Below are 22,531 nucleotides of genomic sequence, written 5' to 3'. Positions count from 1 at the left end.
AGCCCCTCACTAGTTGCACACAGCCCCCTCTGCTCTCTAACGTGTTTCTCCTGCATCTTGTCTTATCAAGAGGCAGCCTATGTGCGTGCTCAGTTGCTAAGTTGTGTCTGACTCTTTGCAACCCCATGGACTAGACCAGCAGGCTCCCCTGTCTATGGGATTTTCCAGGCAAGAATACTGGAGTGGGTTGCCATTTTCTTCTCCTGGGGATCTTTCCAACCCAGGAATCAAACTCGAACCTCCTGTGTCTCCTGCATTGCAGGAGGATTCTCTACCACCGTTCCGCCCAGCAAACCCAACAAGAAACAGCACAGAGAAGTCATTAGGAGTACTTTAGAGCCAGACTCTCTGGGCTTTGACTGCCAGTGACCTTGCGCAAGATACTTAAACTCTCTTGGGCTCAGTTTTCACACTTGCAGAACAAGAGAAATAATAACATACTGATGGAGCACGCATTCTGTGCCAGGAGTTGTTCTAAGCCCTGTACATATATTGACTCACTTGGACTTCATACCAACGCCATTCAGACCCACCTTACAGTGTTCTCTGAGAATTAGATGAGCTAATGGATGAAACAGCACTTTGGTACACAGTGTGTGCTCAACAAATGTCAGCAACACATTGTTATTTTCACTGCTGTTCAAATGAGGTGCCTGATGCAGGAGTATTAAAGAATGCTAAAACTGAATGTGATATCTGGGATCTGACAAGTCAAATCCTTGTTTCATTGGTGAGAAAACTGAAGCACAGAGAGAAAGACTTGGCCAGAGCTGCCCAAGGACCCAGCGGCAAGGCTGAGACTAAAACCTGGGGACCAACCTCAGGCCTGCATCACTCGTGACACCAAGAGATCGAGTCAGCCTGGTGCTGAGTTTAGCTCCATTTGAGATGCAGTGATCACCTGAACAGCCCTCAAGAAACAGCTATTGGTAGTACTGCCCTATTATACTGAAAGGAGAATGATTGCTGGGCCAGAGCCCATGTTAAACTACGGAGTTCCCATTCATGGAGAGATAAGGCTGGGACATGGGCCCTTCATCTTGCTTGCTTCCTCACTGAAGGGCAATTCTCTTGAACAAAGCACTGGGCATACATGCTCACCCCTCATCCAGCTTCTTCAGCTCCACTCATTTCCAAATTGGGAATTAGGCTAAAGAGGTTCTGGCCCTATAGAAAAGGCCAAGAGAACCAAATGGAATTCCCAGTTTCATCCTCCTTAGCCATATAATCTTAGGCGTTCCTTCTCCAGCTCTAAGCCTGTTTCCCCATAGGTCTAAAATAAAGCAGTCAAGAGAATCTGCTCACAGGGCTCTAGTAGTGTTGAATGAGTTAGTACCTGGGAACAAGTCAGCAGAGCCCTTGGCATATGATGCTGGGCAAGCATGCAGAGCTCTTCCTTTTTGATTTGTTTTTAAATTTTTTGCAAGATCTTAGCTCCCTGACTAGGGATCAAACCATATTCACCCTTGCCAGGGAAGCCACAAGAGCTCCTCCTTTATGAATGTAGGACCCTGAGGGCACTCAACCCCCAGCTTTGCCCTTTTCTAGTCTCAAGAACTGGGTGTCCAAGGGGTCCTCCCAGGTGCTGGTCTATCCAGGAGCTTCCAGTTCGAAGGACAAAGGCCACCGCCACCCTGCCCCGGAATGTGCCCCTTCCTGTTCCTTGAGTTCTGACCCTCACCCCAGCCATGCACCCTGAGGAGCTGGTCCTTCCAGAAATGGAAATGGCTGTGAAGGGTTCTCTGGGATCCTGATCTGTGGCTCATTCCATGACTACATAGTTTAGGCAGAGCATTGGAAGAGGATCTGGGTTTCAATCCTGATGTGGCCACTAGATGAACCAGGCCCTTAGGCAAAGCACCGACCCTCTCTGGGCTTCCCATCTGCAAAACAAAGGAGTTGAAATGTCATGTTTCTAAGGCCCCCTTTATCTCGCCTGTCCTCAAAGTCAAGGGCATTGTGAGGTTGCAATGAAGCAAAACATCTTACTGGACCATGTGTTCTAAGTGAAATAAATCAAGCCTTTTATCTTCACAACATTTCTGTGAGGCAGATAGAGCCACCCTTATTTGACTACCAGGAAACTGATGTTTCAGTGTCATGTAATAATGATAATACAAGCTAAATCTCCCTGAGTGTTTACAAAGTACAGACACGGTTCAGGATCGCACACACAGACTCTGTCTCAGTGATTCTAAGCTGCACATTTTAAAATACATGTTAGCATCTCTGAGACTGGGATGTGTGTGAGCACTGCGGACATCTTTCAACAGTGTCAACCAGGCTGTGGTCCTGATGGAGCTGTCACTGCCCATGTGTGCACAGACATCAAAGGTGTCACGGGCTTGGGATGAAATCCCAGAGACAATAGTGGAGCACTTTTAACCCCTAGGAACCACATGGTTGTGGGGAAGGGTGGAGGAGGCAGTGAACAGACATGTTTAGCAACATTCCCAAAGCAGGCGTGCAAGGGAGGCTCCCTCTGCATAGTTGCCTTGCTGGCCACAGAGCCCAGCACCACAGCCTTTGAGCTGCTCTGTGGGTCCTTTAACAAGGCTGCATCACCAACGCTCAAGGGCATCGAGGACAAGGATATCAGAAGCACAGACATCAATAATTCTGAGTTAAAAAATGACTCCAAAGAATTTGATTCAAAGTGAGAAAATGGATTAGGAACACTCGAGTTTTACCTTTTTTAGGGATTCCTTTTTATTTTTGTATGAAAAAAGCAGTATGTGAGTTTTAAAAAAATATGAAAGATTTGAGAAGTATGAAATAAACATTCTAGTTAATTTTAAAACATTGGGCCATAATTTAAATGGCAGCATTTTTCCTTTCTTCACTAAGATAAAATAATGGTACATCTTAAAATCAGTGCTAAGTTGATTAGTGTTAATAACTCCAAGGTGGAAACAGTCCAAATGTCCATCAAGAGGGGAATGGATACATAGATCAGTACACGTGTACACTGGAATGTTACTCAGTAATACAAAGGAACAAACTATTAGCACAAACAATAACACAGATGAATCTCAGAAACATATTGGGCAAAAGAAACCAGCAGGGGAGAGAGACTATTCTGTACAATTCCATGTATGTAAAATTCTGGAAAATACAAACCAACCTATAAGGACAGAAAGCAGATCAGTAGTTACCTGGGGATGGGTAGAGGGAGAGAGGGGTTAAAGGCACAAATAAAGTTTTGGGGGTGATGGGAATAGTTGTTATATTGATTATGAAAACAGGCTCATGGATGTATGTGTGCCTGTCAAAAGTCATCAAATTACACTCTTTAAATACATACAAGTTGGTGTGCTTTAATAATTCCTCAACACTGTTGTAAGAAAAAAAAAATACAAGAAAATCCCATATTTGATGTTTTGATGCTACATATTATCTTGTTTAAAATAATCTAAATACTATTATTAGCTCCATTTTACAGATGTGGAAACTGAGGCATAGGGAGGCAAGCTGGTACATGCTGGGACACTCAGTTTGTCAAGGGGCAAATCTAACTGGCTTCAAGTCTCAGCTCTGCCACTGAGTGACTGTGGCTAAGTCCCTTCCTCACTCCATTCCCATCATGAGGTGATAACACAGTGATTGATCACTAAGGGACCTTTCAGTACTGGGTTTCTAACACTGTGACCTGAGGACTTGTCCAAGGTCACACAGCCACAGAGGAATGGTTCCTCCTGGCACCCAGGTTTTCTGACTCTCCTCGATCCCCTGGTTCACATGTACTTGTTCTCTGAACACTCCTTCTGACACCCCCTTGTTGTATACAGCAGTGATTCTCAGCCTTGAGCTGCAACACAATCCCCTGGAGAGTGAGGGCTTGTTAACTCACACGGAGCTTCACAGAGAGCTGTGACCCAGAGTTTCTGAATCTGGGACGCACTGAAAATCTGCATTCCCAACTTGCTCCCAGGGGATAACGATGCTTCTGGTCCCAGCACCCTACTCAGGACCCACTAGTGTACAACATCCCCTATCTCATAATTTCAGAAACTTTATTCTTCACTTTTTTAGTGAATTTTCATTGGTGTATAATGGCTCAGTGGTAATGAATCTGCCTGCCAATGCAGGAGCCACAGGAGACATGGGTTTGATCCCTGGGTTGCGAAGATCTCCTAGAGGAGGACATGGCAACCCACTCCAGTACTCTTGCCTGGAGAATCCCATGGACAGAGGAGCCTGGTGGGCTACAGTCCATGGGGTCACAAGGTCAGACATGACTGACTGAGCAAAATGCACATAGTTGCTTTACAATCTTGTGTTAGTTAGATAGCAAAGTGAATCAGTCATATGTATACATATGACCCCTCTTTTTTTAAACTTCCTTCCCATTGAGGTCACCAGAGCACTAGCTAGAGTTTTCTGTGCTGTATACATAGCAGTGTACACACGCCAATCGCAGTCTCCCAATCCCCCTTCTCATTCCCCTAGGACCACCAGCAGAAGCCCTTTCAAAGCTGAGCCATGCCTTTCACACTGAAGGAATTGTGCCAGAGCCCCGCAGAGGACACGGCATTGCACCCGCTACTACTCTATGGGCTGCAGAAGCAGGGCAGGCCCAGGTTATTCATGCAAGCAGGCAGGGCCTTCCTAATACCTTCCCTAGATGCTGCGGCTGGGGAAGCACACGGCAGCATAGCCGGGCCATGTCTAAGGATCTCAGAACCTGCAGATGCCCAAGTGTTTGCTGACTGCATCACAGTGGCTGGCAGACCCAGCCCAGAAGCTCGCCTCGCCTGTCCACCTGACTGCTATTTCTTTATTCTCCAAGACCGCAGAGGCCTACGGTGGCTGATTACAAAGGAGCTCTGCACAGGAGTTGAAGAGAAAATGGTTTTCACCTCTGAAAAGTACAAATGGAAGGGTTTATGTTTTCCTCCCAGCGCTTCGTTCTAAAGAAGAAAATAAACCCTTGTTCCCTGAAGGGAAGCCCTACCTGCGAGTCGACGTTCAACACCAGAGGAGGAAGGCGCCTTCAGAGCTGAAGGCGGCTGAATTAAAGTCAGCAGTGAAACAAATAAGCAATTAAAATAGCTATTTTGGGAAGCCTTGGAAAGCAGCAGATACAATATGAATTATTCATTCACGCTGCCAGGATGACTTCGGGGCACTGTCCTCTGTGCTACGGTTCTCTTGCTCTTGTTCATTCAGCCGTTCAAGCACAGAGAGGGGACACAATACCCTGCCCTGCAACATGGGCGCCAAGCGAGTGTGTGTGCATGTGTGTGCATGCACGCACACACACACGCACACACACACACGTACACACACGCATGTCCTCCACAAGGAGGCCAGGTGGCTACTCCAGATGGTGAACCACATGGAAAAGAAACCCACAGGTTGGCAGACACCTTCAGCTCCCGTGCCAGGGGAGAATATATGAATTTCCAATTGGCCCAAGATGGGGTGTGTGTGTGTGTGTGGTCACACAAGCACATATGGCTTGGGGAGTGAGTCACAGGCGATCACCTGTGCAGAGCAAGAGAGAATGCATACAGTGTTTCTAATACTTCACAAGCTTCCCAGCTGCTCTGGGGTTGATTTGGGGACTCAGGAGACAATGGGTGGGATCTGGACAATTAGTTGTGCATCACTCTGAGCCCACCCAAGGTCTGGACATAAAGGAGGAGTCCCCCAGGCTTGGTGGAAGGGCTCTATCTGGGCTCTGAAGCCATCAGCCCCCTCCTGCTGCCTGATCATAGAAGTAGTGCTGTGATCTCACACCTTATACCCATGCAGGAGACCTTGGACAAGTCCCTTCCCCTCTGTGGGCCTCAGCTTCCCCATCAATGAAAGCAGGGATATGAGCTCCATCTTAACTGATCCTTCCAGGTTTGACATTTCATGGTACCATTTTGTCCCCAAAATCTAGCATCGCAGAGATAATTTGCATGCTCCTGTTTTGACCCTTTAGCAAGTCAAAGCTTTTAAAGAATACTAACACACAGTACTTTACACGAGCTACTTGTCATTCAATTCTGATAGCAGTCCAGTTAAGTGGTTCCCATGATGATCTCCCACGGTACACATGAGTACATGGAGCCTTAGAGAGAGATGTTAAGAGAATGACTGAGAATTTGGATTCAGGACTTAATTATGACTCAGAAAGTGAGTGGATATAGTGACTCTATGTAATTGGGAGGACAGAAGGGGAGTTTTTAAAACACCATGGAATTGAAAACTACCCTCTATAGCTTTAAACTATAAAGTCTAGTAAGAAGGGAAAATTAGGGGGCTATTTTTGCCCTGGCTACAAATATTAGGAATGGCTATTAGGAATGCTGTGGGTGAGGCTATGAGAGAGGGGGTGGTTGTCTGGGGAAGATAAAGAGAACAAGTTTTCAGTCAAAGTTTTTAGACAAACTTCTAAAAGTTTAGACAACCCAGGAGCAGAAGTCACAGCTGACAAAGGACAGGAGCAGTCAGAAGCACCCAGTTCCTAAAAGACAAGGGGCCTCTTAAAAACTTACAAACTTAACCCGCTGTCTTAAAGACAAATGCACAAATGCTCCAGTGACCAGCTGCTGTTCTGACCCGACCCAGGCAGAAAGATTTACACTCAAAGATGTTCAAGGCAACATTAGTTATCATAGGAGGGAAAAAAAGTGCACAGCCTCAACATCTGTAGGGAATGAACAGGTAGAAAATTTCGGTTACAATCATTCAAGTAGTTGTTTGAAATATATGCTCAGGAAGCATTTTCAATGATAAAAGGGAGAAGGCTTATAGTACAGAATTGAAAAAAAATTAAAAGCAGGATACAAAACTGTGCATACAGCATAATCTTACCTGCCTGCACCTAAAAAGGAAATGACCATAAGGAAAAACGCCAAGATGTTGACAGTGTTTGCCTTTCACTGGTGGGGATGGGGTTTGGGTTGGTTGGTTTGTTCATTTGTTTTTGCTGCTTTCATAACCAGTGATAAGGCAAAAACCCCTAAACCACCAAGTATATTTTTCAGCCCCGCTATCCAGAACCTCTTACTCCCTATTTATAAAAAAAGTCATGTGAAAATGAATCCTAATTTTCCTCTTATAGAGAAGTTCAGAGTATAGGAAAGCACTAAAATAGTGAATGAAGACAAGCCTAAATGGTAGTTTTGTGATTCCTGTGTAGAAGCGGGGTCACTTCTCTGCATTCCCAATGTAGGGGCCCTGGTTCGACCCCTGGTCAGGGAACTAGATCCCACATGCCATAACTCAGACCCGACACAGTCAAACAAATATTTTTTGAAAAGAAAAAGTGGGGCCGTGAAGCAGCATGGAAGCCAATGAGTCACCCCAGCACAGCCCTGGTCCATCTGCCAGGGGAGAAACAGAGGCTGCCTCCTGGATCTCCTCTTTAAAGCTGGAGACCCCAGAAGGGACCAGCCTGGGAGCTCGTCTAGAGACTGATGGGAAAGGCCCTGAGGATATGGGAAAATCATTACTAGATACTCTTCCTGCCAACACCTGGGTATGAAGAACCTTGGAAAAAAAATGAACCATTACCAATCACCCCAAAGGAAGTTTCGCTGGAGGAGGGCTCCTGCTGCTAAGTCGCTTCAGTCGTGTCTGACTCTCTGAGACCCCATAGACAGCAGCCCACCAGGCTCCCTTTGTCCCTGGGATTCTCCAGGCAAGAACACTGGAGTGGGTCGCCATTTCCTAGTAGAGGATAATAAACAGGGGGCAGCTTGGAATATTTTGTGTGTCGAATAGAAAGTTGATAGAGATCAGGCCACAACCTGTGATAAGACCATGGTTAGAATACTCAGCAGCAGGGGCTGCTAAAACAACCCTCATCCCAGTCTCTCTGCCCCGAGAACGTTCTGGCCAAGGAAAAAATGGTAGCAGCTTCCTGCTGCTGCTGGTAAGGACACAACTCCCAGATCACTCAGTGCAAACTGCACACGCTATTTCATGTGATCCGTGCCTTTGTCATCGCTGTTCCTTCTGCCCAGAACACTCCTTCCTTTCACCCTCTTTCCCTCCCTTCCTCACTGCCCCCTCCTTTTTAAACAATATATGTACTTCTTTGTCTGTTTATATATCCACCACTTCCAGAAGTTTCATGAGGATCCGAGCGGTGTCTTACTCATCGCCGTAACCTCAGCATCTTACATGAGTAGACACTGAGGGAATGTTCACTGAATGAATAAATGTACTTATAAAAGAGCAAGAAGAGAGAAATGGTTCCTGGGAATTCCCCGCAGGGTTCAGAGCAAGGTTCGCCAGGTTCCAAGTCAGGCTTGACTCAACAAAAGAATTTGTGAGCTGGTCCTCAGAGTGCCTTTGCATTCTTGACCCTATTTGATTCTCAAATAACCATCACAAAAGCAGCATCATTTTACGAAGGAGCAAACCATCACTCAGAGCCGCTCCTCAGCCGACAGCGCTCCCAAGACCCTGGTTTGTGCCGGGACTGGACCTGGCCCACCGCTCAGTCCTCTCCACCCTGAACTGTTGGCGATAGCTCCCTCCGCTCGTTCCCAGCTGGTAACTGGAGACGTGTGGCAACGGGCAATTCTCCTTCTCCCGGGCCGTGGATTACCCCCTGGGTAGCGGAGGGGGCTCGCCTCCTACTCCCTGCCACTCTCGCTAGCGTAATCATCACCATGCAGCAGCGGGATTGCCCCTGACACACGCAGGCCTTGGAGGGCTCTGCTCAGAAGCCCTGGGAGGAGGAGGTGACCCTCGGGGGCGGAAGCAGCCCTTGTGCCTCTGCTGACTCCGTCACTACATACGCTCCCCAGGTCAGAGAGGGGGGTGGGTGGGGGGCGGAGTGGGGGGTGGCCTGGAATGCTCCCATCGGCTGACTAAGAAGACCCTTGCCTGATACTCAAGCACTTCAGCTACTTTTCCACAGACATCAACACAGAGTGGCCCAGAGCCTTAATTAGGTCAGGGGAGCGGGCAAGGGTTTGGGGACCACAGAGGCTTGGGTCCCCACTTGTGAGATCTCGTGCCAGATTCTTCACCTCTGCAGGCTGCACACAGCTGGCTCCCCACCATTCTGCACAGAACAGGGCTCATGAAGTATGCACTCCATCGCTTCTCTCTACTTTTTCTCCTGAGTGAAGCCTTCCAAGAAATATGCTTTTTAAGCTATTTAACAAGTCTGATCAGTAGAAATCATGTGGCAAGATTTCATGGTGGAAAAAGAACATATTTGGGTCTAGTATCAGTGGAAGAGGGCTTCCCTGGTGGCTCAGATGAGAAACAATCTGCCTGCAATGTGGGAGGCCTGGGTTCAATCCCTGGGTCGGGAAGATTCCCTGGAGGAGGGTGTGGCAACCCACTCCAGTATTCTTGCCTGGAGAATCCCATGGACAGAGGAACCTGGCAGGGTCTCAAAGAGGTGGGTACAACTGAAGTGTCTTAACACGCATGCACACATGTACCAGTGGAAGAACCGGGCTCCTTCCCTTCTGGCTCACTCTCCATGTCTTACATGGATGGGGACACTCATCCTTGAGTTTCGAGCTTTTCACAGTCCATGACCTAGTAGTCCATGACCAAAATCCTTCAGCAGCTGGATTTCCGAAAGTCCCCAGATGGCGCCCGTTTGTTCTCTTCGGGGTCTCCAAGGAAACCATCACCTTCTTGCTGTCCCTCTTTCGTCTGGCCCTTAGCTCCCCACCCACCCCCTCTGCCCTTCCTACGCTGCAGTCCCCATTCCTCACTCCTCCAGCTGTCGGCTTCCTCAGTTCTTCTACTGCCTCTTTCCTGCTCACCCCTCACCCCATAGAAAACTCCAAAGAAGTCCAACCTTGTCCGTCTACTGCTTCAATCCCTAGAAAGTCTGGCCACCCAAACTAGAAAGAAACCCTAACTTTGGCTGTGGCCCAGCCCCCTGCCTATCTCTCCAGCCTTATTCAGTTCCCGGAACTCAACAGCCTAATTCCCACCCCTCAGCCTCGGCTCACGCAGCGCCCTCTGCCCAGGATGCCACTGCCCGTCCCTGTCCACAGTCTGTCCACCGTTTGCACGGCTGTTGCCTTCTGTCCATCAGCTCTCAGCCACAACACCATCTCTAAGACACCTTCCCAGGCAGCCTTATTGACTGTCTGTCTGTCTGTCTGTCCCACTCCCACGGAGCCAGTCTGTGCTCACCACTGGCTCCCTAAGGTGGAGCAGAGAGTTAGCTGATGGCCCTATTGTCTGCTGAATGAATGAGACAGAGGACTTGTGAGTACCCCTTTCTCCCCAAGGGGAAAGGTTTCGAGTTTATTTTTTTGTCTTTGTTTTCCTTTTCCCTCCCTCCAGAGGCACAGTCCCTGAGCCCAACACTTATCAAGCCAGCACCCTGACTCCTGCAGGGTCCAGGGCCTCCAAGCACAAGGCCCCACTCCAGGGTGTCAGAGGTTTACCCATGAACCTCAATGCCCTTCGCACAGCCCATAGCAAACTGGAAATTGCCCAAGAACAGGCCCTGAGAACCCTCTCTGAGAAGGCTTTGAACTGACAGGGCCAGAACAGTGTATGAGGGAGAAACTCGCTGATGGAGGGGATGACATGGGCCTCTGGAAACATCTCTCTGTGGACTGGCAGAAGTCAGATCCTTGAACTGGGTCCATGATGAATACCTGAGGGTCCTATAGACTTCAGGAATTGTGGTTTATTTCTGTACCTACTGCTCATGTTGGGCACACCCTGGGCTCTCACGGGATGGAGGAAAGAATGTGTTTTTTTTTTTTTTTTTTAAAGTAGGGCTTCCCAGGTGGTGCAGTGGTAAAGAATTCACCTGTCAGTGCAAGAGACACAAGAGAAGTGGGTTTGATCCCTGGGTTGGGAAGATACCCTGGGGTAGGAAATGGCAACCAACTCTAGTCTTCTTGCCTAGAAAATTCCATGGACAGAGGAACCTGGGGGGCTATAGTCTGTGTGCATGTGTGCATACTACTTCGCTTCAGTCCTGCCCAACTCTTTGCAACCCCATGGACTGAAGCTCACCAGGCTCTTCTGTCCATGGGATTCTCCAGGCAAGGACACTGGAGCAGGTTGCCATTTCCTTCTCCAGGGGATCTTTCTGACCCAAGGATCAAACCCATGTCTCTTATGTCTCCTGCACTGGCACGCAGGTTCTTTACCACTATTGCCACCTGGGGCTATAATCAATGGGGTTGCAAAGAGTCTGACACGACAGAGTAACTGAGTACACAAGCTAAAATATATTTCAGGAATTTATTGAATAGTTGAAATGTTACTTTTCCCTAGAGAACAAGCAAACCAATGTGAAAGGATTCAACAATGACTTATGTCTCCTCGACGGTGAAGGTGAAGTCGCTCAGTCGTGTCCGACTCTTTGCGACCCCGTGGACTGTAGCCTACTAGGCTTCTCTGTCCATGGGATTCTCCAGGCAAGAATACTGGAGTGGGTTACCATTTCCTTCTCCAGGGGATCTTCCCGACCCAGGGATTGAACCCGGGTCTCCTGCATTGGAGGCAGACGCTTTAACCTCTGAGCCACCAGGGAAGCTGGTGGTATTGATATTGAAAAAACAGAAGAAAACACATTAGCCTTTGGAGGAGCCTGAACTAATGTGTGTAAAATACCTTTTACACAGTTATTATGTGCCCAGCACTGAATACTGTATATGACCTTACGTGTGTGTTGTGCTAAGTCGCTTCAGTCATGTCCAGCTCTTTGCGACCCCATGGGCTGTAGCCCCCTGGATTCCTCTGTCCATGGGATTCTCCAGACAAGAATACTGGAGTGAGTTGCCATGCCCTCCTCCAGGGATATGAACTTACAGCCAGCTGGAAATAAACACAAATGTTCATTCAAGCACAATAATATATATGAAGGCATGAAAACAACGAAGACATTGTTTAAAATGAAACTTTCATGAAAGGGGCCACAGGATTCAAAGAAAGAAGAGCCCCGCAGGCTGGCAGCTCCAAGGAGGTTCCCAAAAGGAAGCAGGAAGTAGCCTGGGTCCTGAAGGGCAGCACTTGGAGTAGGCACAAGTAAATAACAGAGTAGATCTTCAGCCTTCACAATGAGACAGGCAGCGCAGCAGAGGAAACAAAGGCTGGCCCAAGGGCACACAGCTAAGGAGGAACAGCCCCCAGGCCAGGAGGCTTCTGTACGGGAGGTGCAGCAGCCCTAATTCTTTGGGCTGGAAAGATGGAGCAAAGTCAGAGCCGGGTGATGCCAAGAACAAGGCTGTCACATGTTTGCACATCAATAGCATCTTGTCTCTTTACTTAAGGAGTTCACCTGCAAAGGGCAAGACCTACCTTAGGGTCTGGAAGAAAATTCTAGAAGGAAGAGCCAGGCTGGTCACGGGGCTGCTCTAGGGAAGCCCAGGGAGGAGGAGGAAAGGCAGGTGAGGGAGGCGAGCATTCCCGCAGAGGTGCGCCTGGGGTGCCCCAGGGGTGAGAGGCCGCTCAGATGGGGCTGCCCTGAGCCCTCTAGAAGGGCCCAAAACATTCAGAAGGGTTTCCACATGGGAGCAAGGCTGCTGACGGAATGGATGGGGCGTGGCTGTCAGAGCCCACGGGCCTGGATTCAAGTGTAAGTTCACTCACTGATCCGCTGGTAAGTCAGTCACCTCCATCATAATAACAACAACAGTTCTCATTAATACAGCATAACTGTTTGGCAGGTGTTGACCTATGAGCTCCAAGTGCGAACTCAGTTTAATTCTCCCAGCAATCCAGTGAGAAGACACTATTTGGTGTCATTAAGGATTATTGTCTGTATTTTAGATGGAAGTTGAGGCATGAAGACCTAGAGCCAGTTACTTGAGGTTCTACAGCAGGAAAGCAGCAGAGCTGAACTCAGGCCATTCATAACACCAATGAGTAAATCAGGGAGTAAAAATATGAATACATTGCAAAGTTATTTTGACAATCAGAAAAAAAAAAAGTCTGGAAGACTCAGGAATCAAGCTGGAGCTCAATGAGTGATACTTAAGCAATCACCAGATAAACCCAAAACCCAGGTAAGGCCTGGTCAAGGAAAATATCTGCCAAGGGATACTGTGTGGTTCTCGGAAATAAATGTTATTTCAGTGGCTGGGAGAATATCCCATTTGTCAGATGATGAAAATGAGGCTCAAGGAGGTTATCTTGCTTAGGGTCCCAGAGTCAGGAAGCAATAGGAATGGGAGGCCAACCGTGTCTCCACTGTAAGTGCATCTGGAATGTTATTTTTCAAGCCGTGTTGGGTAATGTTTATTGAGTGCTTGCCTGTGCCAGACCATGTGCTCAGCGCTTTGTGAGCATTGTCTCATTCTATGTTGCCAGCTAGCCTCCGAGGTGGGTACTCGGATGACCCCAACGCACGGGACAGAGGGACCCTGGGAAGCCACAGCTGCGGGGTCTGAACCCACAGGGGCTCCTGTAGCTACACCAGCAGCCCCTCCAGAACGCCTGGGCAGAGCACGTGCACCAGCAGCCCCTCCAGAGCGCCTGGGCAGAGCACGTGCACCAGTGGCCCCTCCAGAATGCCTGGGCAGGGCACGTGCACCAGCGGCCCCTCCAGAACGCCTGGGCAGAGCACGTGGAGCAAGCCCGGGTGTCCTGGTGAGAGCATGCAGGGAAAGAGCAAGTCACACCCTGGTCTCAGCTGTGAGGGGAGAGCTGATAAACAGCACCGTTAGGATCAGGACAAACGCAGACAGGACACATGACCGGCCAGGTGGCACCGGGCGCAGGCATAGCACGCCTCTGGGTGGGCCTCCAGCCCCTGCCCCCCACCCCCCGCCCGCGATGTCCTGCCCCCTTCTCTGGGGGTCAGAATCCTCCCCAGACTCCTAGGGGCACACCCTCTTCTCAGCTCCCACAGCACTGCACCTGAACCCCTCCTTCTGTCACGCCCTGCCTTGGAGCACTTTGCTTTGTACCTGCCCTCTCTCCCACTAGACTGGAATTTGCTTCAGGGCAAAGTTTGCATTGGATTCCCTTCTGAATTCCACCAGTATTTCACTTTTCCCATGTGAATATGATGCTTTTTGGTGGCACACAGGACAGTGTTATGTGGCATACATAAAAGGCAGGACTAGGCAACAGCTCTTTCAGTGAGAAGGTGAACTCCTTGTCAATCCTCTTTCAGTTTTCCAGAACTGATCTAGAATAGAGCCTCAAAGAGCTACCATATGACTCAGCAATCCCCTTCCAGGGCATATACTCTGAGAAAACCACAATTCAAAAAGATGCATGCATCCCAAGGTTCACTGCAGCACTATTGACAATAAACAGGACATGGAAGTGACCTAAATGTCCATTGTCAGAGGAATGGATAAAGAAGACAATGGAATATTACTCAGCCATAAAAAAAGAAAAAAAACCCAGTGTCATTTGCAGAGACATGGATGGACCTGGAGACTGTCACACAGAGTGAAGTAAGTCAGAAAGAAAAACAAGTACCATATAGTATCACTTACATGTGCACTCTAGAAAAATGGTACAGAGGAACTAATTTGCAGAGAGCAAACTTACAGATACCAAGGGCGGGGGGTGGGGGGGGTGATGAACTGGGAGATTGGGATTGACATATATATACTACTATGTATAAAGCAGATAACTAACGGGAACCTGCTGTATAGCTCAGGAAACTCTATTCAGTGCTTGGTGGTAACCTAAATGGGAAGGAAATCTAAAAAAGAGGAGATATTCGTATATGTATAGTTTATTCATTTTGCTGTACAGTAGAAAGTAACACAATATTGTAAAGCAACTATACTCCAAAAAAATTTTTAAAAGACAGAGTCTCAGTCTGGTGATACAGTGTCTTTAACAACTCCAATACCTGGCAAGCTTCCCTTTTAAGAAAAAGAGATCAGATACAGGTTCAAACCTATCAGCTAGGGACTGATAACATAATTTTGCTTCTATTGGCTTTTGCCAACAATTGAGAAGTGGGAAACTGCGAAGAGAGCACACCTATGTCTGAACGACAAACTAGAAAGACAGCAGGCTCATGACTGTAGTTTGAGAAACCCCGATTTAACTTGGTGCCTGAGATGTCTTAGATGTTAACAAACAGGTGTTGAGCAAATAGTTGAGAAATCCAACGTGCAGAAGGATGAGTGAATGGATGAGTGAATGATCATAATGACAGGCTCTCCTCTACTTCCCTACCTCCTGTTCTGTCCTTGGCCAGAGAGGACTCGTCTTTGAGTGGATGAGAGGAGAGCATTTGCTGGAAAGGAGGTATCAGGGGACGTGGAAAGTCAGTCCAGAAGAGAACTCTCAGCTTCTGTCCAGGTGCCCATCTCCATGTAGGCAGCCTCCTTAAGGACCAGGCCCTGGGGACCCCCAGGGGAAGGCACGGAGGACAGTTGGAGCTTTACCACCAGGCACCCATTTCTGCCTTTTTAGTGGGTGTATTGCAAATTTCCTGGGGAAATCACCTCTCTAGGATTCTTAGTCCGTGTACTTTGTTGGGGAGTTGATTTCAGCCGAGCTCTAGAGATAGACATTTGATGTGGGCCTGACCGAACCCCATTCTATGCCCCTGAATGTTGACTCCTGGTTCAGAGGCAGGCAAGTGACCCTTCTTTATGAGCCAGTATGATTAGATCCCAGGACTTCTGTCTGAGCCATGAAGGAAGAAGATTCTTTTTGTACTTGTCTTGAATCCTAGAAGCCCGTCATGTGGAAACTGACAAGGAAGTCAAGAGGGTAGCAAGTGCAGTCAGGAGACAGACAGAACCCAAGACCTGAGGGCAGTACCGGAGCCTTGGAGCTGACAGCCTGTCCTCCTGGACCTTCCCAGTACATCCCCAATCCACCCCTATAGTATTTAATGTCCAGCGTGGTCGAGGGCCACCACCTCCTGGAAGATCGACCTGGAGAAGCAGGTATTAAGCAGCACAGGTGAAGAGCTGACATTTGGAGGGGCTTACAAGATGGGGCCTGTGTCCTTTCTGCAGGTTAAATGTTGACTACTGCTTTGAGGAAGCAAAGGCACTAGGGAGGATGCTTCTGGTCACTGAGTTAGGGCTGGTGGAGCTCCTGGTACAGACCAACTCTTCCGAAAGCAGGAGGGTTTGGAAGAGCCTGGCCCAGTGGGTAGGAGGTTGTCAACCCCACTCCCTGCTCTGCCTTCTGTCTGCAAACAGAAGCAAAGGAAAGAAGAGCCAGTTAAATCCGGCGGTGGTCACACTCCTTGAGCTACAGGCCTGTGCTGGGGGCAAGGCTGCTTGGCAGAGTGGAATGGGAGGCAGCAAGCTTTTACAGAGAAGAGGAAAAGGGGGTCTTTGAGCTTCATGTTGGAAAACATTTAAAACCAAAGCAAACAAAACAAAAATAATATCCTCCCTAGGGACTTCCCCGGTGGTCCAGTGGCTAAGATTCTGCTCACCCAATGAAGGAGGCCCAGGTTAGATCTCTGGTCAGGGAACTGGATCCCACATGCCACAGCTAAACTAAGACCTGGTGCAGCCAAATACATATTTTTTTTTTAAAAAAAAAAAGCAAAACACCTCCCTAGATTTGTAAGGTAGGAGATGCTGTATACAGAAGGAGCGGTCAGGAGGCTGGCTCAGAAACAGGTGTGCATGGGAAGACCTGGGCAGGGGTGCCAGAAACCTAGGCGGCTAAGAGCACCTGCCCTCTGTGAGTGAATGAATGACTCTGCAGGGCCCTGTGACAGTCATGGGGCCTCAGGAGCAAAAGGCCTTTTAGAAAGCATCATGTCCGGGCCTCCCACTGTGGAGAAGGGGAAAACGACAGAGGGAGTGAAAGTGACTTGGCTATGGTCACTCGATGGTAGAGCTGAGAGGAGGAGCCAGCTCATTGCTCCCGTCACCAGTCCTAGAACTCAGGGCATGTCTGTTAGCCTCTCCATACCTCAGTTTTCTCTGTAAAATGGGAATAACAGTAGTCCCCCCTCATGAGAGGACTGGGAGGCTCACAGGACACAGAATATATAATACTGGGCAGTCGCTCAGTCATGTCTGACTCTTTGCAACCCTTCCCTGTCCTTCACCATCTCTTGGAGTTTGCTCAAACTCATGTCCACTGAGTCGATAATGCCATCCAACCATCTCGTCCTCTGTTGCCCTCTTCTTACCCTGCCTTCAATCTTTCCCAGCAGCAGGGTCTTTTCCAGTGAGTCAGCTCTTTGCATCAGGTGGCCAAAGTATTGAAGCCTTAGCTTCAGCATCAGTCCTTCCAATAAATATTCAGGGTTGATTTCCTTTAGGATTGACTGGTCTGATCTCTTTGCTGTCCAAGGGACTCTCAAGAGTCTTCTCCAGCACCAGTTTGAAAACATTAATTCTTCAGCGTTCAGCCTTCTTTATGGTCCAACTCTCACATTTGTACATGACTACTAGAAAAACCACAGGGCTTCCCTGATGGCTCAGACGGTAAAGCGTCTGCCTACAATGCAGGAGACCCAGGTTCGATTCCTGGGTCGGGAGGATCCCCTGGAGAAGGAAATGGCAATCCACTCCAGCACTCTTGCCTGGAAAATCCCATGGACAGAGGAGCCTGATAGGCTACAGTCCATGGGGTCACAAAGAGTCAGACACGACTGAGTGACTTCACTTTCACTTTCACTGGAAAAACCATAGCTTTGACTATACAGACCTTTGTTGGCAAAGTGATGTTTCTGCTTTTCAATACACTGTCTGGGTTTGTCATACTGGTCATTAGGTCTGGCATATGGAAAGCAGTTGAGGCACGTTAGCTATTAGAATTTTCAGACTACTCAGGAACCTTCCACCAGGAAAGAAATTCCTTCCCACATCCCCAGGCAAAGAATCCAAACTGAAGTTTGGGGACTAGTCACCTCCAGCCCCTCTCCCAACCAGATTCCTTCCAGGCCAACTTCAGGAAGGGCCCTTTCCCGAGTGGGTCAGTTCTTTCTTTGTGTTTCCCAAGTGGACCCTAACCAGGCAATTCCTCCTCCATCCTCCCAGCGCCCAGCTCTCCAGGGGAGCCTCTGCTGCTTCCTCCTTGGAGAAGCCCTTGTTTGTGATGGCTGTTACCCCCGGCTGGCAAGTCGGCGACGCTCTCCTCTGGCCATCTGACGTCGAGGTGGGATAAAGGCTGGCCTGTGCTCCCAGCCAAGCTCCCACCCCACCCCGGAACTTGCTGAGAGGTGTGCTCCATGAGAGGGACAAAGCTGCGAGGCCCTTCCCTCCGCCAGCAATGCCAGGAGCTCTTCCCATCCGGCCGTGGATTAAAGGAACCTGGGTAAGTGCCCAGGCGGAATAAAGCCTGCAAACATCCTGGGGACGTGCCCCTCCTTGGCAGGAAGACAAGAGAGGGGGTGACGGTGACGGCTTGGGTCTCCCTGAGCAGCACCCTCCCCCCGACCCCATCCCAACAGCACAGTCACATCCTTTCTGCTCAGGACCAGCCCTGCAGTCCTGAGTGTGCCCGGCACCCATCCCTTCATCACAGCACCGCCCGTCTGTCCCATGTGGCGACAGGAGGACCTCACTCATGAGGATAAAGGAGCTCAGGCTTGCCATGTGTCTGCACCATGCCTGGATACAGCAGGCGCTCAAGACTCTCTGGTGAGAGGTATGTTGAATGCTTAAGTCACCACTGCCTGAACATCACTCCTCTGACGCTCCAGACCAGGTTAGATCCCAGCCTGACTTCCAGTGACTCACAGTGTTCCCCTGGAGATGGTGACCTCCCCAGGGGCAGGCGCCAGGACAGTTCAGACCGCTGCAATATCCCCAGCAGACAGCGCCCAGAGTGAGGCTGGCGTGTATGATGACTATGCTTATATAGGGATTTGATCTGGGGACTGATTTTGCTTGGCAATGACTTTACTGAAAAATCGCCATCAGATTTCACCCAGGCTAATAAAAGAAATGGAGTCCCATGTGGATTCCTTTGCCCTGCCTTGATGCTTGAGTGGAGGGTGTACTTGGGGAAATGAAGCCTACGTTCAAATCAGGCCACAAAATGACAGCATGGCGAAAAGGGGGGTTTTAGGTCTACTTTAGCAGGGGACCCACAAACAGGTCCCAACAGAGTCTGCAAGGACTTCACAGGACCTTTATCTCAGCAGCAGCATCTCAACAAAAGGTGTATGGAGACCCTGGAATCTGGGGCACTCAAGTCTAGGCTCCCTCTTCAGGCAAGACAAAGGTGGGCACTGGGGGGAGGCAAATGGGAAGTTGGGAAGGTACCCCAACATGGTGGGCTGAATATGCAGTCCCCATGGAACTGCTTCTCCCCTGGGGTCTGCCCCAGAGGGAGCGTGGCTCAAACCTGTTAAATCAAGAACTCCCCGCATCCCAGGTCCCAGGAAACAATGCTCAGCCCAGGGCTCCAAAGCTGCCATCTGACCTAGGGAGGACTTGGCCTTGGCCCTTGGGGAGGACCCTTGTCACTCAGCAGCTGATCCAGGGGATTGGGGGTAATGATCAATGCCTGGGGGTGATTTCAGAGGACCCCATCAGGAGAGGAAGGAGCACTCTGAACATAAGCCCAGTGTCACAGATCCAAGCACTCTGCACAGCACCTCTTACCCTACATCTCCACTCCCTATTGCCACTGCCCTGGGACTCCCATGAACATTTAGAATGTGTGGCCAGTGCCCCCAGTCAAAGGAAAAGCATTTGGGGCCAGGAGAGACGTAGTGTCTGACTTAACCACACGGCACCGCTAAAATCCTTTTAGAGGGACTCACCATCCATTGTCACACTAAAAAAATAAGGTGTGTTTGGCAATCACTTCTAAACCACCACCAATTTATGGAACAGTCACTTGAAAAGCATAGCAAACCTAGGCCCTGGGAGGTCCCCAGCATTTTAACTAATTCTAACTTGCTGCACAAGTTTCTCAACAATGGGAAAACGAAGCCCTTTGAAGCCAGCTGAATTCCTTTGCTCAGAGCCAAACAGGAGGAATTCCAGTGCATTCTGGGTATATTGATTCTCACGACAAGGATTCCGGGCATGCCCATGGCATGCAAGGTGTGTGTGCTGCCTCTCTGCAGTGTTTCTGCACCTCCAAAATATAGATGCCTAGCCTAACTGGAGCCCTGATGGTGGTATCAGTCCACTAGAACTTGTCCTTCCCATGCCCTTTTCCTTTCTGCTTACATCGGACAAAAGGCACCTACCTGATTAATTTCAGGAAGGGAACTGGAGAGTCAGGGTGGTGGCATCTAAGCCTTCAGGTCCAAGGCTCCTGAAGGTGTGTGCCTCCCTTGGCCATGGGGTTCTATTAAGAGATGGGTCAGTCATTTCTCCCTGCCAAGGTGCTGTTGGGGTAGTCTCTCACGCCACAGAGTCCTGAATGCTGGCAGTACTCTTGTTCCCAACCTTGAGGTGGTTCTCCTTTCTGCTGTAACCTTGTTTACATTAGACCCTGGACTTGGATGTGGAGTGTCATTAACGTTGTGAACTGCATGCAGCTCCGTGGGAAAACTCAGCCACAGATGAGTAAAAAAATTCTGGTGAAAATCATGAACAGCAGTACTCGGTAATAACAGCAACACCTACAGTAAACTCCAGGCACTAAACCAAGCTCCTTACCTTAACTATCTCGTTTCAGCTTCATTAAAAAACCTATGAGTTAGGGGTTATAACATTGTCCTTTTACATAGGTGGGAAAAACTGAGACTCTGACGATGATCTTTTCAAAGGTCACACAAATTATACCAGTAAATACTGAGATTTTAACTCAAATGCTGGGCACATGTCTGGCAGTCCAGTGGTTAAGCCTCTGTGCTCCACTGCAGAGAGCACACGTTTAGTCCCTGGTTGGGGAACTAAGATCCCACATGCCATGTGGCACAGCACCCCCCGCCCCAAAGATACAAGTGCTCTGACTCCACAGCCCACACTCTTAATCATGAGAAACTGGATATTATCTCAATATCTGCACACAGAGGGGCTTCTCAGGTGGCTCAGTGGTAAAGAACCAGCCTGCCAGTGCAGGAGACACAAGAGATGTGGGTTCAATTCCTCGGTCAGGAAGATCCCCTGGAGGAGGAAATGGCAACCCACTCCAGTATTCTCACCTGGGAAATTCCATGGGCAGAAAAGCCTGGGAAGCTACAGTCCATGGGGTTGCAAAGAGTCGGACATGATGGAGCACAGCATAGGGCAGGGTATGTAGAAGACCAATTTGGGAAGCAAGAGTCATCATGATCTGAACATATAACCCAGAAACTGAGCACTTATAAAATCAGTCCCTACTCAAATATCACTCCCCACCTAACATCCGTGTCCAGCACAGACCTTAACATTTCAAGTCAGCAACCTACTGGGTTAGTTGGATGTTGACAAAGCGATGCAAATATACCACACAGCATCTGAAGGGGAAATAACTACTATTCTGAATGATGCAGCATTTCATGACGTCAGTGAAAGGGATTTGGAAGAACTAGCAGAGTTACACCCAAGGAATGGCAAAGTGCCTGGGTTAACAAGTGAGGGGAATATCCAGCAGGATGAAGAAGGGGAATATCCAACAGGTTCTTCAGAACAGGAGAGCTTGGATGACAATAGGGATCTGATGAGACTCTTGGGAAATTGCTGGAGCTCTTACCAATATTTTGCAAAAATGAGCTTTCTTATACATCTGCTGGGAAAGTTAAATGGGAGGAGAAAGCTGTGCCTTATAGCTATTGTTAACCATGTCGAAACAATTACATAAAAAATAAATCAACACTTTATTTGTACTAAGAACTGGGGCATGGTTGCAGCTGCAACTTAAATTTTGTTAACCACAACATAAAATCCACTTATGGTCCAGACTGTTTGTTTTTTGTCCAAATAAAGACCTACTAAAATCTTTCCCCCTCAATATCCACTATAAATTTAATCTCTGTTTTAAGTAGTTTCTCTTCTAAGTGAAATCTCTCCTTGAACTAGGAATCCCTGTGCTCCTATGTCAAGCCCTGCTGACCTCCTGCCATGGGAGACCCATCGCCAAGAGCTGAGCAATAATCTCATAGCCTCAGAGAGGCAGAGAGCGCCTCACTCTTCAGAGAACTTTCCCATTGACTGTCTCATCGAATGCCTTCCAGAACCCCAGAAACAAAGTAAACTGGGCCCTGGTACTCCACACGCATATATCCACTTCACAGTTTACAAAATGGATCACTCCTACGATCTCACCTTGACCAATAGGAACACTGTGCCAGGCAAAAATAACACTGACATTACTTGTGAGAAATGGAGGTTTAGATCAAAAGAACATGCTCGAGGTCCCCTAACTCACTGGTGACAGCTTCAGGATGAAAATCCAGCTTTAAACCTCTTATTCCTTCCCACATGATACCTGGTTCTCACAAACTTAGAAGGACAAGTGAAAATTCTGCTGGCTAATGAACAGTGTTTCAGGCCAGAGAAGTCTTTTGAGAAACTATCTGCTTTAAAACACCCAGACATATCTCCTTTCCTTTCACAGAAACAGCCCAAAGTCTTAAAGCAGAACAGTGACAATGAACACATTGCCACTGCTTTATAGGGACTGTTCCAGGTGGAAGAAAAAAAAAAGAACCAGAGGAGCTCTAATTCAAATGCTTATCAGAATTACCTTGGAATTTTTTGAAAAATACAAATGCCCAGGTATTGCTTTTTTTTCCTCCAAAGCT

The 22,531-nt window shown here is 48.5% G+C and overlaps 1 protein-coding gene and 1 non-coding gene across 2 annotated transcripts in view; both read right to left on the bottom strand.

Annotated features, from left to right (window-relative positions):
* The window catches only part of WWC1 (WW and C2 domain containing 1), a 154,533-nt gene that overhangs the window by 86,851 nt on the left and 45,151 nt on the right, over positions 1 to 22,531 (bottom strand). The gene's annotated exons all lie outside the window — the stretch shown is intronic.
* TRNAW-CCA (transfer RNA tryptophan (anticodon CCA)) lies at positions 11,405 to 11,476 on the bottom strand. Its single transcript has one exon. It is a non-coding gene; the product is annotated as a tRNA-Trp (tRNA).

The sequence above is a fragment of the Budorcas taxicolor genome, chromosome 7 (assembly GCF_023091745.1).
Source record: "Budorcas taxicolor isolate Tak-1 chromosome 7, Takin1.1, whole genome shotgun sequence".
Lineage (NCBI taxonomy): Eukaryota > Metazoa > Chordata > Mammalia > Artiodactyla > Bovidae > Budorcas > Budorcas taxicolor.
The sequence above is the reverse complement of the archived record's forward strand: the minus strand, read 5'-3'. Positions and strand labels throughout refer to the sequence as shown.